We start from the raw sequence: 20,768 nt of genomic DNA on the forward strand, positions 1-20,768 counted from the left end.
CCCCATTTGACTCCTTCTGTCCATCTTCTTCCTTAGCCCTCAGTGTCTTTCCTTCCCCATTGGGGACATGCAGAGATGAACCCCAGTCAGTCTGTGTCACAGAGAGTCTGTATCTCCTAAGGAATGTGGGTGAAGGATTCCAGCTGAATTAACACCGCTCACCTGGGTTAGAAACATTTGTTTCCTTCGAGCAGATAGTGGGAAATGGGTCATTAATTCAGACCCAGGAGGCAAGGCAGAGGCTTCATGCTCTTGATCTCCACGAAGGGAGAGAGGATCCCCAGGAAGGAACAGAGCTTCCTTTAGATTCAAGCTGGGTCTCCTGGAAGTTGGAAAAGACCCTTGGTCACTGAGGATCTCATGGGATCGTGCTGCTCCAGAGGCTCGAGAGTCCTGGGTGCGGGGAGGATGTCACTGCACAGTCTGAAATGGAAGGGAGGACCCTGGAAGGGACGGGGAGGAACAGAAAATGGAGAGGAATGAAACAGAATAAACGCCTCTTCTCTCTCCCCTCCCCAACCCAGCAAGAACTGTTATCAGTGGGGAAACTCCCCACGATGAATGGCAGAGACCACAGAGACATTTGCCTCATGCTGAGAAGTAAGGTGACCAGACACCAAATGTGAAAAATCAGAGAGTTTCACCAGATGCCTTGGTTTTATAGTGGTGAGCATAGCTGCCTTCCAAGCAGTTGACCTGGGTTCAATTCCCAGCCAATGCAATGATGTGATGATTCCTCCACTAGGAATTGGTTTAATTTAAGTCATGTTGTATCAGTTTATCAATGGAATGAGAGAATCAGTGTCCCAAATCCCAACAGGTCATTAAACACCCAGTGGAGGAAGAAAATGGTGGGACTATATAATGAGCTGTTGGAGTCATCCTGGTATTACAACGCTTGGTTTATTTTTTTAAAAAAATTTCCTTTACTTCCCTCTCCCTTTTAGACTCAGAGCCTTTAAGGTCAGAAGGGACCAGTGTGATCATCTAGTCTTACCTGCTGCACCTTGCAGGCCAAAAGACCCCACCCACCCTCTCCTGTAATAGACCCGGGAGGAGAGGCAGCTCCATGCTCTGCCCCTACCCCAGGCAGCACATGGAGGCCCTCTGCTCCCCTCCCCAATGCGTGTGCAGAGATGTGCCAGCAGCACTAAGGTGGCTCCCTGCCCACTCTACCTCTGTCCCTCCGTGCCGCTCCCAGAAGTGGCTGGCATGTCCCAGCATCCCCTGGGGTGGGGGGAGTGTCTCCACGTGCTGCCCCTGCCCCGAGCACCAACTCTGCAGCTCCCATTGGCCAGGAACTGTAGCCAATGGGAGCTCTGGGGGCAGCGCCTGCAGACAGCAGCACATGAAGTTCCCCAGCCCCACTCATCTAGGAGCTGCTGCCAGAGGGTTGTGTGTACCGGTCACTTTGGGAGCTGCACCACCCCTCCTGCACCCCACCCCCACTCCCAGCGCAGAGCCCACACCCAAATTTCCTCCCAGAGCTTTGCTTGTCTTCCTTTCACCAGAACCATCCTTCTTCTCCTGGGCTGCAAATAGCCATCCCTGGGAAGCCAAGAGGCAGGCACAGGATTCTGCCAAGTAAGTGTCCCCCAGCACCGTGATGGACAGTGCGATGAAGGTAAGTCTTCCCGAGGCAGAATGAACTGCAATGCAGTGAACCACTGGCCAGGCGGTCGGGGCGAAGGGCATTCACTGGAGGTACAAGCTTGTGAGAGCACAGCTGAGCACAGGGCCCCTTCCCCTTTTAAGGACCTGCTCCTCATGGCCTGCGACTAGAGATGACTTGGCTGCATCTGGTGGGTCACACTCCACCTTGGGCAGTGTCCATGCTCTGGGTGTGTGATCACTGCCTAATGAGAGTCCCAGACACCTTGTCTATCTAGGAGCTCTTCTGATCTTCCAGCTGTTCAACCAGCCCCTTCATCCCACAAGCATTGCAGGAGGGAGCCGGAGGGAGAGGGGGAAGCCACTTCACAGGCATTCAGAGAGGGAGAGGAGACAAAAATGGGAATGGGGGAAGTATAACACACCTATTGAGCATAGAAATCACTGCTGCTCCTACAACAGCAGGGACAGGCCACTAGGAGCTGGGAAAAATTAAGCCATTATGTTTCTGCCTGGTTTTGAACCAGGGACCTTTTGCGTGTTAGGCAAATGTGATAACCACTACACTACAGAAACTCTGTTGCAGGGCTCTGCCCCTCCCTTCATAAGAACATAAGAACGGCCATACTGGGTCAGACCAAAGGTCCATCCATCCCCATATCCTATCTGCCAATAGTGGCCAATGCCACGTACCCCAAAGGGACTGAACCTAACAGGTAATGATCAAGTGATCTCTCTCCTGCCATCCATCTCTACCCTTTGACAAACAGAGGCTAGGGACACCATTCTTACCCATCCTGGCTAATAGCCATTAATGCACTTAACCTCCATTAATTTATCTGCAAAAAGAACAAGGAGAACATGTGGCACCATAAAGACTAACAAATGTATTTGAGCATAAGCTTTTGTGGGCTAAAACCCACTTCATCGGATGCATGCAGTTAAAAATACAGTAGGAAGATATATATACACACAGAGAACATGAAAAAAATGGGTGTTGCCATACACACTATAACGAGAGTGATCAGTTAACGTGAGCGGTTATCAGCAGGAGAAAAAAACCTGGTGTTGGGAGGAGAACAGGAGAAAGGACAAAGGAAGCAAGAGACAAAGAGAAAAGAGGGATCAGACAGTGGATGGAGCAAGAGGTGAAACAAAAAGGACAACCCCCAATGTCCCCAGTGATTCTAAGGGACAAAATGCAGGTGTGCAATAAAATTCTGCCTCCTTAAGCTCATGATTTCCATGCCTAGAATTCAACTCTCACCAGATGGATCAGACTGAACACGTTTCACACCTCCAGGAGGCTCTTACCTTCTAAACAGGGACGGCTGTTTTCCAGTAAAATCACTGAAAGGGAAGGAGAAAACTCGAAAGAGGTTCCTCCTGGCGCTCACGTCCGTGAACCCGAATACTCCCTCAGTCCTCAAAGAGAGACCTGGAGAAGGAGACTTGCTGAAGCAAAGCCACAGGGGTCTCTGAGGTTTCCCTGGCCCCTCGCCCCTGTCCTGCCTGGCTGATGTCAGCATCTCTCTGTGAGGTCATCACCTCCCCACCACCTTGGACCAATAGGCTGAGGTCCTGCCAAAGGCCTTTGTGATGTCACTGCCCCACCCCTCCCTTGCTGTGCCAATGTCCTGCCCCTGGCCAGGCACTTTGGAGGTTTGAGCTACTCCCTGTGGATCACCCCACTCAAGGAGCGTTCGTTCTAGGCAGCAAGCCGGCTAGACAGGGAAACTTCAGACGCTGCTCCCAATGCTACACTCAGTTTTTCAGAAATTAGTTGACTTTATGGCCAGAAGAGACCATTAGAGCATCTAATCTGACCCCCTGCATATCACAGGCCTCCTGTATGACACAAGAGCTACTTTTGGGGCAAACACATTCCAGAAAGGCATCTAGTCTTCATGAAATGACATCAGGAGATGGAGAATCCACCACTTTCCTTGGTAGCTTGTTCCTGTGGTGAATCATCCTCGCTGTTGAATATTTGTGCCTTAGCTGTAATATGAATTTGTCTCTTTTCACCTTCAGGCCACGGGGTCTTGTTATGCCTTTCTCTGCTCAATTCAAGAGCCCTTTAATACCCAATCCTTTCTCTCCATTAAGACACTTCAACACTTCAATGAAGTCACCTTTCAATCTTCTTTTGATCAGCTAAACAGGTTGAGCTCTTTCAATAGCTCCCTAGAAGGCATTTTTCTCCAGCCCTCAGAACCTTTGGTGGCTCTTTGCTGCCCCAGCAGAGCAGTTTGCAGGGACCACTGGAGTGGTTCATGGAACGGCTGGTGGAGTGGAGCGGCTCAGACTCCTGCTTGCGAGGGGAAGTATTGCCTCCTAGAGGCGCCCGGGGGGGTAGTATGTAATTGTCCCAGGTCACTGGGTGGGGGCTCGAGCCACTTTTGCATTGTGTTATTGAAACAGAACCGCTAGATACTGAGCCCGGCCCTTGTTGCTGACAACTCAGAGGGGCAGAAGGGTTACAGGAATTTATCACACAACCCTCCCTGCTCCCCGGAGCCCCACGGGGAGAAGCTAGGGAAGGGGGAGTCATTCCTCCCCTGCGCTCCCAGAAGAGCTGCTACGACTCCTTCCTGCCAGCTACTCACCCCTGGATCCATCCTCAGCTCCTGGGATCTTCCTGCTCCAAAGGCTCCAGAGGCCTGGGGTGGGGAGGGCGTCACTGCACCGTCTGACACACAAGGGAGGTTTCTGGAATTGAAGGAAGGAGCAGAAAACGGAGAGGAAAGAAACAGAGAGAAAACGCCTCTTCTCTCTCCCATCCCCCTCCCGGCAAGAAATGTTACCAAGGACCCACGTTAGGGGAAATGGTGCCCTGGGCAAAACTTGTACTTTGGCACTTCCCCATCGCCCCTGGACGATCCCCCTGACCCTTTACCCCCAGCTCCTGCACTCCCGACCCTTGCACCTCCCCCACCCCTAACTCTGCCCCCTCCTGTGCCCCAACCCCTACGCTGTGTCCCCTTTGCCCTTAACTCCTGCACCCCCTCCTGTGCCCCCAGCCACTGCCACTCTCCTGCACCCCCTTCACCCTAACCCCTGCACCCCCTCCTGTGCCCCAGCCACTGCCCCCTCCTGCACCCCCTTCACCCTAACCCCTGCCCCTCCTGTGCCACCAGCCACTGCCACTCTCCTGCACCCCCGTCACCCCCAACCCCTGCACCCCCTGCTGTGCCACCAACCACTGCCCCTCTCCTGCACCCCCTTCACCCCAACCCCTGCGCCTCCTGTGCCACCCACCACTGCCCCTCTCCTGCAGCCCCTTCCCCCCGCACCCCTGCGCCCCTCCTGTGCCACCAACCATTGCCCCGCGCCTGCACCCCTTCACCCCTAACCCCTGCACCCTCCTGTGCCACCAGCCACTGCCCCTCTCCTGCACCCCTTCACCCCAACCCCTGCGCCCCTCCTGTGCCCCAGCCACTGCCCCTCTCCTGAACCCCCTTCACCCCAACCCCTGCACCCCTCCTGTGCCACCAGCCACTGCCCCTCTCCTGCACCCCCATCACCCCAACCCCTGCACCCCCTCCTGTGCCACCAGCCACTGCCTCTCTTCCAGGGCCGCCCAGAGGATTCAGGGGGCCTGGGGCAAAGCAATTTCAGGGACCCCGTCCAGACAAAAAAGTTGCAATACTGTAGAATACTGTATTCCCGTGGGCAGTGGCGTAGCCAGGTTCTAACATGAGGAACACACATAAAAAGGCACCACCCAACATATCAAATTACTAATTACATCCGCTCCCTCCCACTTCCTGCCCCCTTCAAAACCCCCAACACACCCCCACTCCTTGTCCCCTGACTGCCCCCTCCTGGGACCCTGGTCCCTAACTGCCTCCTAGAACCCTACCTGTCCCCTGACTGCCCCGACCCTTATCCACACCCCTGCCCCCAGACAGACTGCCAGGACTCCCACACCTATCCAACCACTTCCCGCTCCCTGACAGGACCCCCAATATACACCAAGACACACCCCGTAATCCAAAGTGGGGGGGGGCGGGGCAGGGACCACGCACAGCTCCTGCCATTGAGGGTACATGGGCAGCTGCTTCTGCCCTAGCACCTGGCTTTAGTGTGTAGCCAGAAGCCCTTGTGAGCAGGCGGAGGGATCCTGCTAGCAAAGGGAGCGTTTGATTTTAGAGTCTGATCCAAACAGACCCAGCAGCGAACACAATAGCCCTGCCTCTGCCATCCCAGCTCAGGGCCCATAAACAAGAGAGGCAGAGACGTGCTCAATACAGTGCATGGGGTGGAGAGGGAGCACAGACCAGGAACAGGGCATGGAGAAAAACCACAGAGAGGGAGAGAAGGAGAAAGTGAGGAAGGAGGAGAAGCCCGGAGGCTGTGTCTCTGGAGGGAAGGCGCGTTCGGATGCAGCATGTTAATGAGACCCTTGCAAACACAAGGGAAAGAAGCAGGGAAGGGCTTGCAGAGGACAAGCCGGGCTATTCACTCAGTCTCCCCTGTGGGGCCCTGTGGCATTGGGTAGCAGGGCCCAGGAAATGAAAATCTCTTAACCACACAGAATTGTTAACTGCTCCCAAATCCTTTTGTGCCACGGCTGCAAGCTTAGAAGAGCTTAAGCTGTGAGCTGCATGGACGGCCTCAAGAAACCTCTCTTGTGCGGAGCCTCAAGCAGGTTTGCATTGTATGACCCCGATGAAAAGCCCAGCAGCGAAAGCTTGCAACTGTCCCAGCTCTTTCAGCCGCGTTTGGGGCCTTTAAATCACTCAGGCTGCATCTTCCAACTAAAATGCATTAACAATACAGCTCAGGCAAGCGGGCTGGGGGCCGGGCAGGCTGCCCGGGCCAGCTGATAGCACTTCCCGCTGACGGCTGCTTTTCTAGGCTTGTGTTTTGCTGTTGGACAGAGGCCCAGACTTCCCCCCATCTAACCCCCCCTGCTCCCTGACTGCCCCAGCCCCAGAAAGCCCCGAACCATCCAACCTCCCCTGCTCCCTGACTGCCCCCCAGGACTCCTCTTACCACCCAGCAGCTCGAGCCGCTGGCTGCCTCTGGAGCCAAAGTAAAACACGTGCCAGCACACAGCCCCTCCCCCGCAGCGTGCTGAGGCAGCGTGTGTGTGTGTGTGTGCGTGCAAGGGGGGGGTCTGGCTGCTGGAGGCCCAATGGGAGCTGGAGGCCCAATCAGGCCCCGGCGGCCAATCAGCAGTGCCGCACTCTGCAGGGGGGGGAGAAATCCAGATCTTTCCACCTTATTCCAAATTCCTACTAAGGCGCCACTTTGGGGGAATGTGCTCAGTGGGGGAGCGGCAGCCCCCCCTGCTCCCCCCTAGCTACGCTCCTGCTTGTGGGGGCCCCTGCAAGACCCAGAGCCTGGGGCAAATTGCCCCCCTTGCCCCCGCCTCTGGGCGGCCCTGCTAGCAGCTCTTCTGGGAGCGCGGGGGAGGAATGACTCCCCCTTCTCTAGCTTCTCCCCGTGGGGCTCTGGGGAGCAGGGAGGGTTGTGTGATAAATTCCATCCAACTCCCCCTTTGATCCAAGCCGAGGGGCGTCTCAGCCTCCACAATCCCCTTGGCAGGGCCAAACAAGGGATGTTTTCCACTGCCCAGGAGACCCAGCCAGGGACTCAAGGCCGCCCCAGACTTTCCCTTTCTCCCTTCTGGGAAATCAAGTTCAAAAGTTTTACAAGGAGCTAAAGAAGCCTCAACCTTGCAACTGAATTAATGTCAATTTCTCACTGCCTGACACAAACAAATGTCATTTCAATCCCACATGAGTCTACTTCAGTCATTCCTCAGCCCGATTCCTTCACCATCCTGCCTTAGCTTAGGGCATTGCGCCACCCTGTGGCCGCTTCATTTCCCTTCTCAGTTTCACACAGACACACAATTTCCTTTTCATGGATCCCTGAACAGCAAAACCTCCCTGTGTCTCTTGTCTGAGCCAGGGCATTCGATTGTATTGACAACTTCTCTCCTGCAATGGTAATGGTCAAACAGCGGGGACGTGGCCACCTTCAGCCCTGGCAGTGAGATATTCCCTCTCCTCTTTCTGCATGCTGATGTTGTTATTCCATAAAACATGAACCATGGAATAAAAAGCTGAGTTTACTCCAGGGTGAGGAAAGAAAAAAACTCCCCAAAAAATCTCAGTGCCCCAGAGAAAAGCTGCCCCTGTTATTGGAACTAATGATGTGCTGGAGATATGTTGGGAAAAGGGACTGTATGAATTGCCCAGGCACGAAATGAACAATCTACAGCAACATCATTAACCACAGACACACTCTAGCCATGCTCCAGCCAGTGGGGAAATGGGCAGGAATTCATAATGTCAACTATAAAAATGATACACATCTAGAAATAGCATAATTATAATCAGCCAATCAGAACCTCTCCATAGACCACTTACACGACAAGCTTTCTACAATATTGGCTACAAGTAGAACAGCGGTCGCAACAGTGATCTATACGGTTACAGATTATGTCAATAACATCACAGGAGGTGACACGGCATCAGTGAGGCTGATACTGGAATACTGCCTCCAGTTTTGGTGTCCTCATTTGAAAAAGATGTTGTGAAATTGGAGCTGGGGCAGCAAAGAGCCACCAAATGTCCTGAGGGCTGGAGGAAAAATGCCTTCAAGTGAGCTATTGAAAGAGCTCAACCTGTTTAGCTGATCAAAAGAAGATTGAAAGGTGACTTCATTGAAGTGTTGAAGTGCCTTAATGGAGAAAAAAGATTGGGTATTAAAGGGCTCTTTAATCGAGCATAGAGAAAGGCATAACAAGACCCAATGGCTCCTTCCTTAGAGGTTTTTAAGGTCAGGCTTGACAAAGCCCTGGCTGGGATGATTTAGTTGGGTTTGGTCCTGCTTTGAGCAGGGGGTTGGACTAGATGACCTCCTGAGGTCCCTTCCAACCCTGAGATTCTCTGATTTTAGGAAGGCGAAAAGAGACAAATTCACATTACAACTAAGGCACAAATATTCAACAGCGAGGATGATTCACCACAGGAACAAGCTACCAAGGAAAGTGATGGATTCTCCATCTCCTGATGTCATTTAATGAAGACAAGATGCCTTTCTGGAATGTGTTTGCCCCCAAAGTAGCTATTGTTTCATACAGGAGGCCTGTGATACGCAGGGGGTCAGATTAGATGCTCTAATGGTCTCTTCTGGCCATAAAGTCGACTCATTTCTGAAAAACTGAGTGTAGCATTGGGAGCAGCGTCTGATGTTTCCCTGTCTAGCCAGCTTGCTGCCTAGAACGAACGCTCCTTGAGTGGGGTGATCCACAGGGAGTAGCTCAAACCTCCAAAGTGCCTGGCCAGGGGCAGGACATTGGCACAGCAAGGGAGGGGTGTGGCAGTGACATCACAAAGGCCCTTTGCAGGACCTCAGCCTATTGGTCCAAGGTGGTGGGGAGGTGGTGACCTCACAGAGAGATGCTGACATCAGCCAGGCAGGACAGGGGCGAGGGGCCAGGGAAACCTCAGAGACCCCTGTGGCTTTGCTTCAGCAAGTCTCCTTCTCCAGGTCTCTCTTTGAGGATTGAGAGAGTATTGGGGTTCACGGACGTGAGCGCCAGGAGGAACCTCTTTCGAGTTTTCTCCTTCCCTTTCAGTGATTTTACTAGAAAACAGCCGTCCCTGTTTAGAAGGTAAGAGCCTCCTTGAGGTTTGAAACCTGTTCAGTCTGATCCATCTGGTGAGAGTTGAATTCTAGGCATGGAAAACACGAGCTTAAGGAGGCAGAATTTTATTCTGAATTTTATTTGATCCCCACCAGTGACCTGGGCCATCCTTTGGGCTCTCTGGTGAGAACCCTCAGCCTCCCGTCCTCGGTCTCTACCCTGATTGGCTGAGCAGGGGGTTATTGACAGGGAGGAGACTCAGGTCCTTGTTCTCTTTCAAGACCAAGGAAATAAGTCAGAACCAGTTCTATGTTTGACGAATTTTGCTGCTTCTCTGCATTAATGGTCTCTGAGCAGTTCATGATTCTCTCTAACATTGCAGTTCTCCTCAAATACTTGCTGAATAATTCCTGTGCACTGTTGTTGGTCTGGAGCTCATCTGAGAGGTCATTCCATGTCTGAAATTCAAGATCCGATGGTGAGTTTGAAAATCAGGGCTCTTGGGTCCTATTCCCAACTCTGCCACTGACTGGCTGTGTGACCTCAGACAAGTCAATTCTCCTTTCTCAGCCTTAGCTTCTCCATCTTTCAAGTAGGGATAATAATGATCTGCTCCTACCTACCTCACGGTGGGTGGAGGCAGGGCCGGCTCTAGGTTTTTTGCCGTCCCAAGCAAAAGAAATTTTGGCTGCACCCACCCAAGCCCTGGGCTCCCCACTGCACCTCCCTGCCACCCCAGCCCTGGGCTCTGCCCCCTCCACCCACACCCCCTGCCATCCCAGCCTTGGGCTCTCCACTCCCAACCTGCACCCCCTGCCAACCCAGCCCTGGGCTCTACCCCCCACATGCCCTATGCTGCCCCAGCTCTTGGCTCCGCCCTTTCCCCCCCACTGCTCCCCCACCGACACCCCCCACCACCACCCCAGCCCTGGGCTCTGCCCCCTCCACCTGCACCCCCTGCCAACCCAGGAGGTGTGTGGGGGGAAATTCCAGATCTTTCCACCTTATTCAAATTCCTACTAAGGCGCCACTTTGGGAATGTGCTCAGTGGGGCGGCAGCCCCTGTTCCCCCTAGCTACACTCCTGCTTGTGGGGGCCCCTGCAAGACCCAGGGCCTGGGGCAAATTGCCCCACTTGCCCCCACCTCTGGACGGCCCTGTTAGCAGCTCCTCTGGGAGCACAGGGGAGGAATGACTCCCCCTTCTCTAGCTTCTCCCCGTGGGGCTCTGGGGAGCAGGGAGGGTTGTGTGATAAATTCCATCCAACTCCCCCTTTGATCCAAGCCGAGGGGCGTCTCAGCCTCCACGATCCCCTTGGCAGGGCCAAACAAGGGATGTTTTCCACTGCCCAGGAGACCCCAGCCAGGGACTCAAGGCCGCCCAGACTTTCCCTTTCTCCCTTCTGGGAAATCAAGTTCAAGTTTACAAGGAGCTAAAGAAGCCTCAACCCTGCATCTGAATTAATGTCAGTTTCTCACTGCCTGTCAGAAACAAATGTCATTTCAATCCCAGGTGAGTCCACTTCAGTCATTCCTCAGCCCGATTCCTTCACCCTCCTGCCTTAGCTTAGGGCATTGCGCCACCCTGTGGGCATTTCATGTCCCTCCTCCATTTCACACAGAGACACAATTTCCTTTGCATGGATCCCTGAACAGCAAAACCTCCCTGTGTCTCTTGTCTGAGCCAGGGCATTCGATTCCATTGAAACCTTCTCTCCTGCAATGGTAACGGTCAAACAGAGGGGACGTGGACACCTTCAGCCCTGGCAGTGAGATATTCACTCTCCTCTTTCTTCATGATGATGTTGTTATTCCATAAAACATGAACCATGGAATAAAATGCTGAGTTGGAAAAGAGAAGACTAAGGTTGGAAAAGAGAAGAATAAGGGGGGTTATGATAGAGGTATATAAAATCATGAGTGATGTTGAGGAAGTGGATAAGGAAAAGTTATTTACTTATTCCCATAATACAAGAACTAGGGGTCACCAAATGAAATTAATAGGCAGCAGGTTTAAAACAAATAAAAGGAAGTTCTTCTTCATGCAGCGCACAGTCAACTTGTGGAACTCCTTACCTGAGGAGGTTGTGAAGCTTAGGACTATAACAATGTTTAAAAGGGGACTGGATAAATTCATGGTGGCTAAGTTCATAAATGGCTATTAGCCAGGATGGGTAAGAATGGTGTCCCTAGCCTCTGTTCGTCAGAGGATGGAGATGGATGGCAGGAGAGAGATCACTTGATCGTTGCCCGTTAGGTTCACTCCCTCTGGGGCACCTGGCATTGGCCACTGTCGGTAGACAGATACTGGGCTCGATGGACCTTTGGTCTGACCCAGTACGGCCTTTCTTATGTTCTTATGTTCTTATGAGTTTACTCCAGGGTGAGGAAAGAAAGGAGCCACCAACTCCCCAAAAAATCTCAGTGCCCCAGAGAAAAGCTTCCCCTGTTATTAGAACTAATGATGTCCTGGAGATATGTTGGGAAAAGGGACTGTCTGAATTGCCAAGGCAGGAAACGAACAATCTATAGCAACATCATTTACCACAGACACACTCTAGCCATGCTCCAGCCAGTGGGGAAATGAGCAGGAATTCATACCGTCAACTATAAAAATGATACACATCTAGAAATAGCATAATTATAATGAGCCAATCAGAACCTCTCCATAGACCCCTTACGCTACAATCTTTCTACAGTATTGGCTACAAATAGAACAGCGGTCGCAACGGTGATCTATACGGTTACAGATTATGTCAATAACGTCACAGGAGGTGACACGGCATCAGTGAGACTGATACTGGAATAGCCTCCAGTTTTGGTGTCCTCCTTTGAAAAAGATGTTGTGAAATTGGAGCTGGGGCAGCAAAGAGACACCAAATGTTCTGAGGGATGGAGAAAACTGCCTTCTAGTGAGCTATTGAAAGAGCTCAACCTGTTTAGCTGATCAAAAGAAGATTGAAAGGTGACTTCATTAAAGTGTTGAAGTGCCTTAATGGAGAGAAAAGATTGGGTATTAAAGGGCTCTTGAATCGAGCAGAGAAAGGCCTATCAACACCCAATGGCTGGAAGGTGAAAAGAGACAAATTCATATTACAACTAAGGCACAAATATTCAACAGCAAGGATGATTCACCACAGGAACAAGCTACCAAGGAAAGCGGTGGATTCTCCATCTCCTGATGTCATTTCATGAAGACTAGATGCCTTTCTGGAATGTGTTTGCCCCAAAAGTAGCTCTTGTGTCATACAGGATGCCTGTGATATGCAGGGGGTCAGATTAGATGCTCTAATGGTCTCTTCTGGCCATAAAGTTGACTAATTTCTGAAAAACTGAGTGTTTTGGGAGCAGCGTCTGATGTTTCCCTGCCTAGCCGGCTTGCTGCCTAGAACAAACGCTCCTTGAGTGGGGTGATCCACAGGGAGTAGCTCAAACCTGCAAAGTGCCTGGCCAGGGGCAGGACATTGGCACAGCAAGGGAGGGGTGTGACCGTGACATCACAAAGGCCTTTGGCAGGACCTCAGACTATTGGTCCAAGGTGGTGGGGAGGTGGTGATCTCACAGAGAGATGCTGACATCAGCCAGGCAGGACTGGGGCGAGGGGCCAGGGAAACCTCAGAGACCCCTGTGGCTTTGCTCCAGCAAGTCTCCTTCTCCAGGTCTCTCTTTGAGGACTGAGAGAGTCAGGGGCGGCTCTAGGCACCAGTGGGCCAAGCGCCCGCTTGGGGCGGCATCCTGGGGAGGGCGTCATTTGGCTCCGGTGGAGCTCCCGCCGGCATGCCTGCGGCAGGTCCACCGGAGCCGGGGACGAGCGGACCTGCCGCAGGCATGACTGCGGCGGGTCCCGTCTTCCCGCGGCTCCGGTTGAGCTCCCGCAGGCATGACTGCGGCAGGTCCGCTCGTCCCGGGCTCCGGTGGACCTGCCGCAGGCATGCCGGCAGGAGCTCAACCGGAGCCGCGGGAAGAGGGGACCCGCCACGGGACTGGGGAAGGGCGGCGCAGCGCTCCGCGCTGCTTGGGGCAGCCTACTTTGTAGAGCCGCCCCTGGAGAGAGTATTCGGGTTCACGGACGTGAGCGCCAGGAGGAACCTCTTCCGAGTTTTCTCCTTCCCTTTTAGTGATTTTACTAGAAAACAGCCGTCCCTGTTTAGAAGGTAAGAGCCTCCTCGAGGTCTGAAAGCTGTTCAGTCTGATCCATCTGGTGACAGGTCACTTCCCTTCTCTATACCTCAGGCTCCTCCCCATCTGTCCAATGAGAACAGGGACAGTTCTCGAACTCTGGGCAGTCCTGAGCCTGAGTGAGATAAGGGGCGATAAAGCCATCTGTGAAGGAGAAAGGAGAGTTTCACGGTGTTTAGCACCAAGGAATTCTAAAGTTTGCTAAAATGTCTAGTCTGCGGAAACAAGAAATGGTTGGGGCCAAACTTTTTAACCACTGCCTTTCTTAAAGCCGATTCAGGGATGTTTAGGTACCTGGGGTTCTTTGCCAGCAGGAGAGAAAAGGTTCCTGCCTCCATTTTTGTGGCCTTAACAAACCAGGTGTTGTGTCCCAGTTCTCGTCTGAGATCCCTGAAAAAGAACATCTTCCCATCCATGAACAAGACAGGACCTATATTTCAAAGGGGAACAAAGAGACCCCTGGGCCTTACAGACTAGCTAGCCTCACTTCCATAGCTGGAGAGGTAGTGGAATATATTCTTAAACACTCAGTTTGTCAGCAGCACCGACAGGATAATTTGGTTCTTAGCACGAGGGATCATGGATTTGTCAAGAACAAATCATTCCAAACCCAGCCTCTTTCCTTCTTTGGCAGGGTTCCAGGCCTAGTGGAGGTGGGTAAACAGTATGAATGATGATTTGGAAAATGGAGTGGAGCGTATCGTTCTAAAATGTGCAACTGACACCAAGCACTTTGGAGCACAGGACTGGAATTCAAAACACCCTTAACAAATTGGAGACTTGGTCTTCTTGAGTCAAACCCCATGGCTGGGCCCCTCTCTCTAGACTGGGGTGAAGTGAAACCCCAGAGCCAGACACTCCTCCTCCTGGGCAGTGCGCTCCGACCTTGAATGGTCAGATGCTGCTTAGCGCTGTCAGAGCAGCTTTGGCTGGGGGATTCTCCCAGCACTTTCCAATAGTGGGAAGGTACGAAATCCCCATTTGCCTGCTGGGGACAGAGCCCTAGAGGGGGGGGGGGGAGCAACTTGCCCAGAGTCCCCCAGGAAAAGGAAAACAACCAGCAGTGGAACCAATAGGAAACCCAGCAGTGGAACCCAGGAGTCCTGGGGGTGTGCTAGGGTGACCAGATGTCCCAATTTTATTGGGACAGTCCCAATTTTGGGGTCTTTTTCTTATCTAGGATCCTATTACCCCTCACCCTCTGTCCTGATTTTTCACACTCGCTGTCTGGTCACCCTCGGGTGTGCACATGTGTGGGTCCCAGCTGCTCCCTGCCCCCCTCATTGAAGCAGGTGTGCAGGGTTACTGCCCTGGGAACTGCAGGGCACCAGTGGCCATGGGGCTGGCTGCAGACAGGGGCTGATTGGAGTTAGGGTCTGGCTGCAGGCAGGGCAAGGGGTGCAGGGCTGGCTGGAGACAGGGGTGTGTGGGGCAGGCTGGCTGGCTTCAGGCATGGGTGTGTGGCAGGAGTTGGCTGGAGACAGGGCAGGGTGTCCACGGCTTGGGGTGTGTGGGCGCTGGCTGGCTTTGGGGGGGGCCACAGGGGGTGCGGCAGGAGATAGCTGGAGACAGGGCCGGGGGTGTGGCAGGGGCTGGCTGTGGGCAGGGGGTGTGGGGCTGGCTGCAGGCAGGGCAGGGGGTGCAGGGCTGGCTGCGGGCAGGGCAGGGGGTGTGGGGCTGGCTGCAGGCAGGGCAGGGAGGATGCAGCTGGTGGGGGCAGGGCAGAGGATGCAGGGCTGGCTGCAGACAGGGGCTGGCTGCAGGCAGGGCATGGGGTGCAGGGCTCACTGAAAATGTCCTGAGCGGTATTTTAAGGTGAAGATAACACCATGGTTACCAGTTGACTGGCACATCCTGGTTTAAAGAAAGGAAGGGACCTGGAGTTACTAGTCTGAAGTATTTGTGTTACCAACCCTGTCGCTGTCTGACCCCCCTTCAGTGCGGAGCAGGTGTGTACGTTGCTGTGTGGAACGCAGAGACTCCTGCAGAGCAGGGGCAGCTGTTTCCATGGCAGAGAGCCTGGCACTTAGGAGACTTTCTACACTTGCTGTTTTGAAGCAATTCAGTAAAATAACGGTGGAGCTACAATGTCCGGTCCAAAATTTCAGCCCCCTGGTGCAAAAACGCTATTTTAGGATCTAAACAGGAGGCTTCCAGCGCTAGGACACCTGACCAGAGAGCTCAATGGGGGCGTAACAGCTGCTGACTCTGAGGGTCCTGGGCTAAATCCACTTGCAGGTGGAGGCGTTTCGATTTATTTGATCGATAATGAGGAAGGCAAAGATTTAATCCCTGGTATTTTTAGTAAATGTCATGGACAGGTCACGGGCAAAAACCAAAAGCTCATTGCCCATGACCCGGCCATGACTTATACCATAAATACCCCTAATTGAATCTTGGGGAGGGAGGCCCAGGGGGTCCGTGGCACCAGCTGTGGGCGCAGGGAGTCCTGGGGACCCGTGGCACCATGTGCTGGGGGAGAAGCCCTGGGGACCCACTGCCACTCCCAGGGCCGGATCCATACCCCAGCGCACCAAGCGCACGCGTGGGGTGGCATTTTGCCGGGAGGGCAGCAGGCAACTCCAGCGGACCTTCCACAGTCATGCCTGTGGGAGGTCCACCGGAGCCGCGGGACCAGTGGACCCTCCGCAGGCACATGCTTGGGGCAGCCAAATTCCTAGAGCTGCCCCAGCCACTCCAGATGCTGCCAGGTGAGGGGATCCCCAGAGGCCAGCCCTGCTCCAGCCACCTCGGGACAGGTGCCAGGAGCCACTGAGCTGTGGCTGCGCCTGCCACCCTTGGAACCACTGCTCAAGCTGCCCCCAGGCCAGCTGCTCGGGCAGCCACGGAGTCAGCCGCAGTGGCCACTGCAGAAGTCACAGAATCTATGACATTTGCAGCCTCCATGACACAGAGGGATCTCTAATAAAGCGACAAACCCCTCCCTGCTGTGACTGCAGTTCCTGGAAGGAAAGAGAAGAACAGAAAGTGAAGAGAGAAGGAAAGAGAGAGATTCCCTGTCACCTCTCTCCCTGCTGCCTCCCCCTTGTATTCTGTAACCCCATCTCACTGGGTTCCCTGTGCTGGTGCCATCGGGGGTGCCACTAGAGTTCTGGGGATTTGGGGAGGGAAGGGGCTCTTCACTTCTCAACATTTCACGCAAATTTGTCTTTGGGCTGAAATTTCTCCTGTGGGGCCTCTCAGTCACATCTGTACCCCACCCCCTTCAGTGGGGGTGTGTGTAAATTGCAGAGTAGGCAGAGAAGTCGCCCATAAAGGGTCATATTGTTCTGGTGACTGGTTCTGACCTGGGTCACACGTCCTCTGACACAGGCTCATGTGCAGAACATGGGAGCTCTGGCTTTTCCTAAATGCTGTAGAGTGTGAGTTCCTGGAAAGGGCAGGGGAGAGGGAGCAAGAGGAGAAAGGCAGATACATTGGAGATGAGGAATTGGGGGGGAGAACAAAGAGAGAAAATAAATTATTGAAGCAGAACAGGTGTCCCAACTCCATCTTGCTCATCACAGGTGTTCACAGAGCTGGGGAGCTGCAGGTTTTCCAGTGTCAAGTCTGAACTTTGATTCTAACAATTTGAGTTCAAATATCAAGGGTATCTCCACATACCTGATCTCTTCCCTCCTCCCCTTTTTTGTATTAATTTTTATTTTGATGTGTTTGGCTTAACCGTGATCTTCCCCTTCCCCACCTGTATTGCAATTTGGGGTTTATGTTTATTTTGCCTCCTTTTTGTTCATGTCATTATAATTGTAACAGCAAAGGAACCTGCAGGAGAAAAAACTGACTCAAAACTTTATTTCCCCATCATGCCGGAACATCCTACAAACAGCTCACGGAGCTGGAATCATAACACGCAAGGCCAGGGGATGGGAGATGCAGGTTTCCAAGGGTTCTGTTTTTCTCAGATGACACATTCCAGCCCCTTGTGTGCCTCCATCCTGTATGACCTGCTGGACTTTGACACATTTATTGTCTCATTCTATAGATAATGTGATTGTAACACAATGTGACTGAAATTAAACCACTTCCAGATGAGGAAACAACAAAAGAGAAAAGCCATTATTGCATTGGCTAGGAATAAAACCCAAATCAACTGCTTGGAAGACACCTACGCACACCACTATACCACCAATGCAGCTGGCAGGAGTAGCTTTCCTGCAGGCTCTGTGTGCTGGCAGAGGGAGTGACACATGACCACAGAGTTAGTGAGTAGGGTGGATGGGCTGGAAGCTGCCTGACAGCTGAGAGCAGAGTTAGGATCCCAGAGTGACTGAAAGGGGGCAAAGGTGAAAACAGATCTCACTGGGAGCTGGCCGCACACCCGCCTCACCCCTAGGAGAGGGGAACTGAAGCTCAACTTCAATCACAGAAAAATCTTCCCTGAGAAGGAAGGGGACAGCTTGTCTTAAAGACCAGGTTTGTGTTTGTTCCTGCTACAAATGGAGGGGCTGGCTAGTGCTGATTCCAGCCCCCAGACTCTGGGAGGATAAGGAACAAATTCAGTCTGCCAGTGACCTGCAGGAGGGAGATGATCTTTTGACATTGACGGACGCCTCGTCCTAAAGGCCTTTGTCTGCCCCCTTCCAGTGACTTTTTGGTACAGGAATGCAGCCCCCACTCCTGGGTCTCTCCTGGGGAAATAATGTTTCTGTGCAAAACACCAAAGCTTTTAACAGAAAGGAAGAAAAGGAAATGGCCACATGATGAGACTAGGACATAAGGAATGAAACACAAGATGCTTCTCCCACGTGCATTGACTTTTAACCTTGTTTGTTGTGGTGGTGTATCCATGTTGGTCCCAGGGGTCCTCTGGGGCGCCGGGCATTGGCCACTTTCGGGAGAGTGGGCTAGATGAACTGGTCTGACTCAGTGTGGCTGTTCTTATGTTCTAACTGCTGGTTATGGAAGAGACGACCTTCCAGGCTACACAGAACTAAAGAAGGGTGCTGGGTTAGCTCCACAGCTTGTCTCTTTCACCAACAGAGGTTGGTCCTCGGCAAGCTCTTACCCTCACCCGCCTTGTCTCTCTTGGACTCTGAAAAGTGCTTTCTCTCCACTCCCCTTGGAGAGAAGTTAAGTTTCCCTTTGGACAACTATCAGGCTGAAGCAATTGTATTGACTGTGACACTGGAACTACAGGCCAGTCAGTCTCACCTCAGTCCCTGGAAAAATCATGGAACAGGTCCTCAAGGAATCAATCCTGAACCACTTAAAGGAGGGGAAAGTGATCAGGAACAGTCAGCATGGATTCACCAAGGGCAAGTCATGCCTGACTAACCTAATTGCCTTCTATGATGAGATAACCGGCTCTGTGGATGAGGAAAGCAGTGGATGTGCTATTTCTGGACTTTAGCAAAGCTTTTGATACAGTCTCCACAGTATTCTTGCCAGCAAGTTAAAGAAGTATGGGCTGGATGAATGGACGGTAAGGTGGATAGAAAACTGGCTAGATGGTCGGGCTCAACGGGTAGTGATCAATGGTTCCATGTCTAGTTGGCAGCCGGTATCAAGTGGAGTGCCCCAAGGGTCGGTGCTGGGGCCGGTTTTATTCAATATCTTCATTAACGATCTGGAGGATGGTGTGGACTGCACCCTTAGCAAGTTTGCAGATGATACTAAACTGGGAGGAGTGGTTGATACGCTGGAGGGTAGGGATAGGATACAGAGGGACCTAGACATATTAGAGGATTGGGCCAAAAGAAATATGATGAGGTTCAACAAGGACAAGTGCATAGTCCTGCACTTAGGATGGAAGAATCCCATGCACTGCTACAGACTAGGGACCGAATGGCTGGGCAGCAGTTCTGCAGAAAAGGACCTAGGGGTTACGGTGGACGAAAAGCTGAATATGAGTCAGCAGTGTGCCCTTGTTGCCAAGAAGGCTAATGGCATTTTGGGTTGTATAAGTAGGGGCATTTCCAGCAGATCGAGGGATGTGATCATTCCCCTCTACTCAGCACTGGTGAGGCCTCATTTGGAGTACTGTGTCCAGTTTTGGGCCCCCCACTACAAGAAGGATGTGGATAAATTGGAGAGAGTCCAGCGGATGGTAACAAAAATGATTAGGGGGCTGGAGCACATGACTTATGAGGAGAGGCTGAGGGAACTGGGATTGTTTAGTCTGCAGAAGAGAAGAATGAGGGGGGATTTGATAGCTGCTTTCAACTACCTGAAAGAGGATGGATCTAGACTGTTCTCAGTGGTAGAAGATGACAGAACAAGGAGTAATGGTCTCAAGTTGCAGAGGGGGAGGTTTAGGTTGGACATTAGGAAAAACTTTTTCACTAGTAGGGTGGTGAAGAACTGGAATGGGTTACCTAGGGAGGTGGTGGAATCTCCTTCCTTAGAGGTTTTTAAGGTCAGGCTTGACAAAGCCCTGGCTGGGATGATTTAGTTAGGTTTGGTCCTGCTTTGAGCAGGGGGTTGGACTAGATGACCTCCTGAGGTCCCTTCCAACCCTGAGATTAAATGATTCTATGACACTAGAATTGAAGATTTAATATTATAAATAAATGAGTCTAAACCTGAGGTTCTGGATTTCACATTGGTTTTTCTAACTTCATTCCCAATGCTCTTCTAGAAAGGCCTCCAGGCTGCCTGCCCAGCCCAGCAAAAGTGGCCAGGAGAATGGCTGGTGCTCTTTCAGGTAGTTGAAGGCTGCTATCAAATCCCCACTCACTCAGTCAGTCCCCAGTCTGTGGCAGTGCATAGGATTCTTCCATCCTAAGTGCAGGACTTTGCACTTCTCCTTGTTGAACCTCCTCAGATTTCTTTTGGCCCAACCCTCCAATTTGTCTAGGTCACTCTGGACCCAAACCCTGTCCTCCAGCGCTTGGATTCTTTACATGCTTTCACAGAGCGAAGAACACATGTGAAGAACGCACGGGGGGAGGGATAGCTCAGTGGTTTGAGCATTGGCCTGCTAAACCCAGGGTTGTGAGTTCAATCCCTGAGGGGGCCACTTAGGAATCTGGGGCAAAAATCTGTCTGGGGATTGGTCCTGCTTTGAGCAGGGGGTTGGACTAGATGACCTCCTGAGGTCCCTTCCAAGCCTGACATTCTATGATTCTATGAAACCAGATATTATAGGGATAACAGAAACATGGTGGAATAGTAGTCATGACTGGAGTACAGGTATGGAAGGCTATGTGCTGTTTAGGAAAGACAGAAATAAAGGCAAAGGTGGTGGAGTAGCATTGTATATCAATGATGAAGTTAATTGTAAAGAAATAAGAAGTGATGGAATGGATAAGACAGAGTCTATCTGGGCAAAAAACACACTGGGAAAGAAAGCTACTAGAGCCTCCCCTGAGATAGTGCTTGGGGTGTGCTACAGACCACTGGGATCTGATT

The 20,768-nt window shown here is 52.3% G+C and overlaps 1 non-coding gene and 1 pseudogene across 1 annotated transcript; one reads left to right on the plus strand and one right to left on the minus strand.

The window, feature by feature from the left end:
• The window catches only part of LOC120381716, a 187,964-nt pseudogene that overhangs the window by 24,619 nt on the left and 142,577 nt on the right, over positions 1-20,768 (plus strand).
• TRNAV-AAC lies at positions 2,115-2,187 on the minus strand. Its single transcript has one exon. It is a non-coding gene; the product is annotated as a tRNA-Val (tRNA).

Source organism: Mauremys reevesii, linkage group 14 (genome assembly GCF_016161935.1).
Source record: "Mauremys reevesii isolate NIE-2019 linkage group 14, ASM1616193v1, whole genome shotgun sequence".
In the NCBI taxonomy this organism is placed as follows: domain Eukaryota; kingdom Metazoa; phylum Chordata; order Testudines; family Geoemydidae; genus Mauremys; species Mauremys reevesii.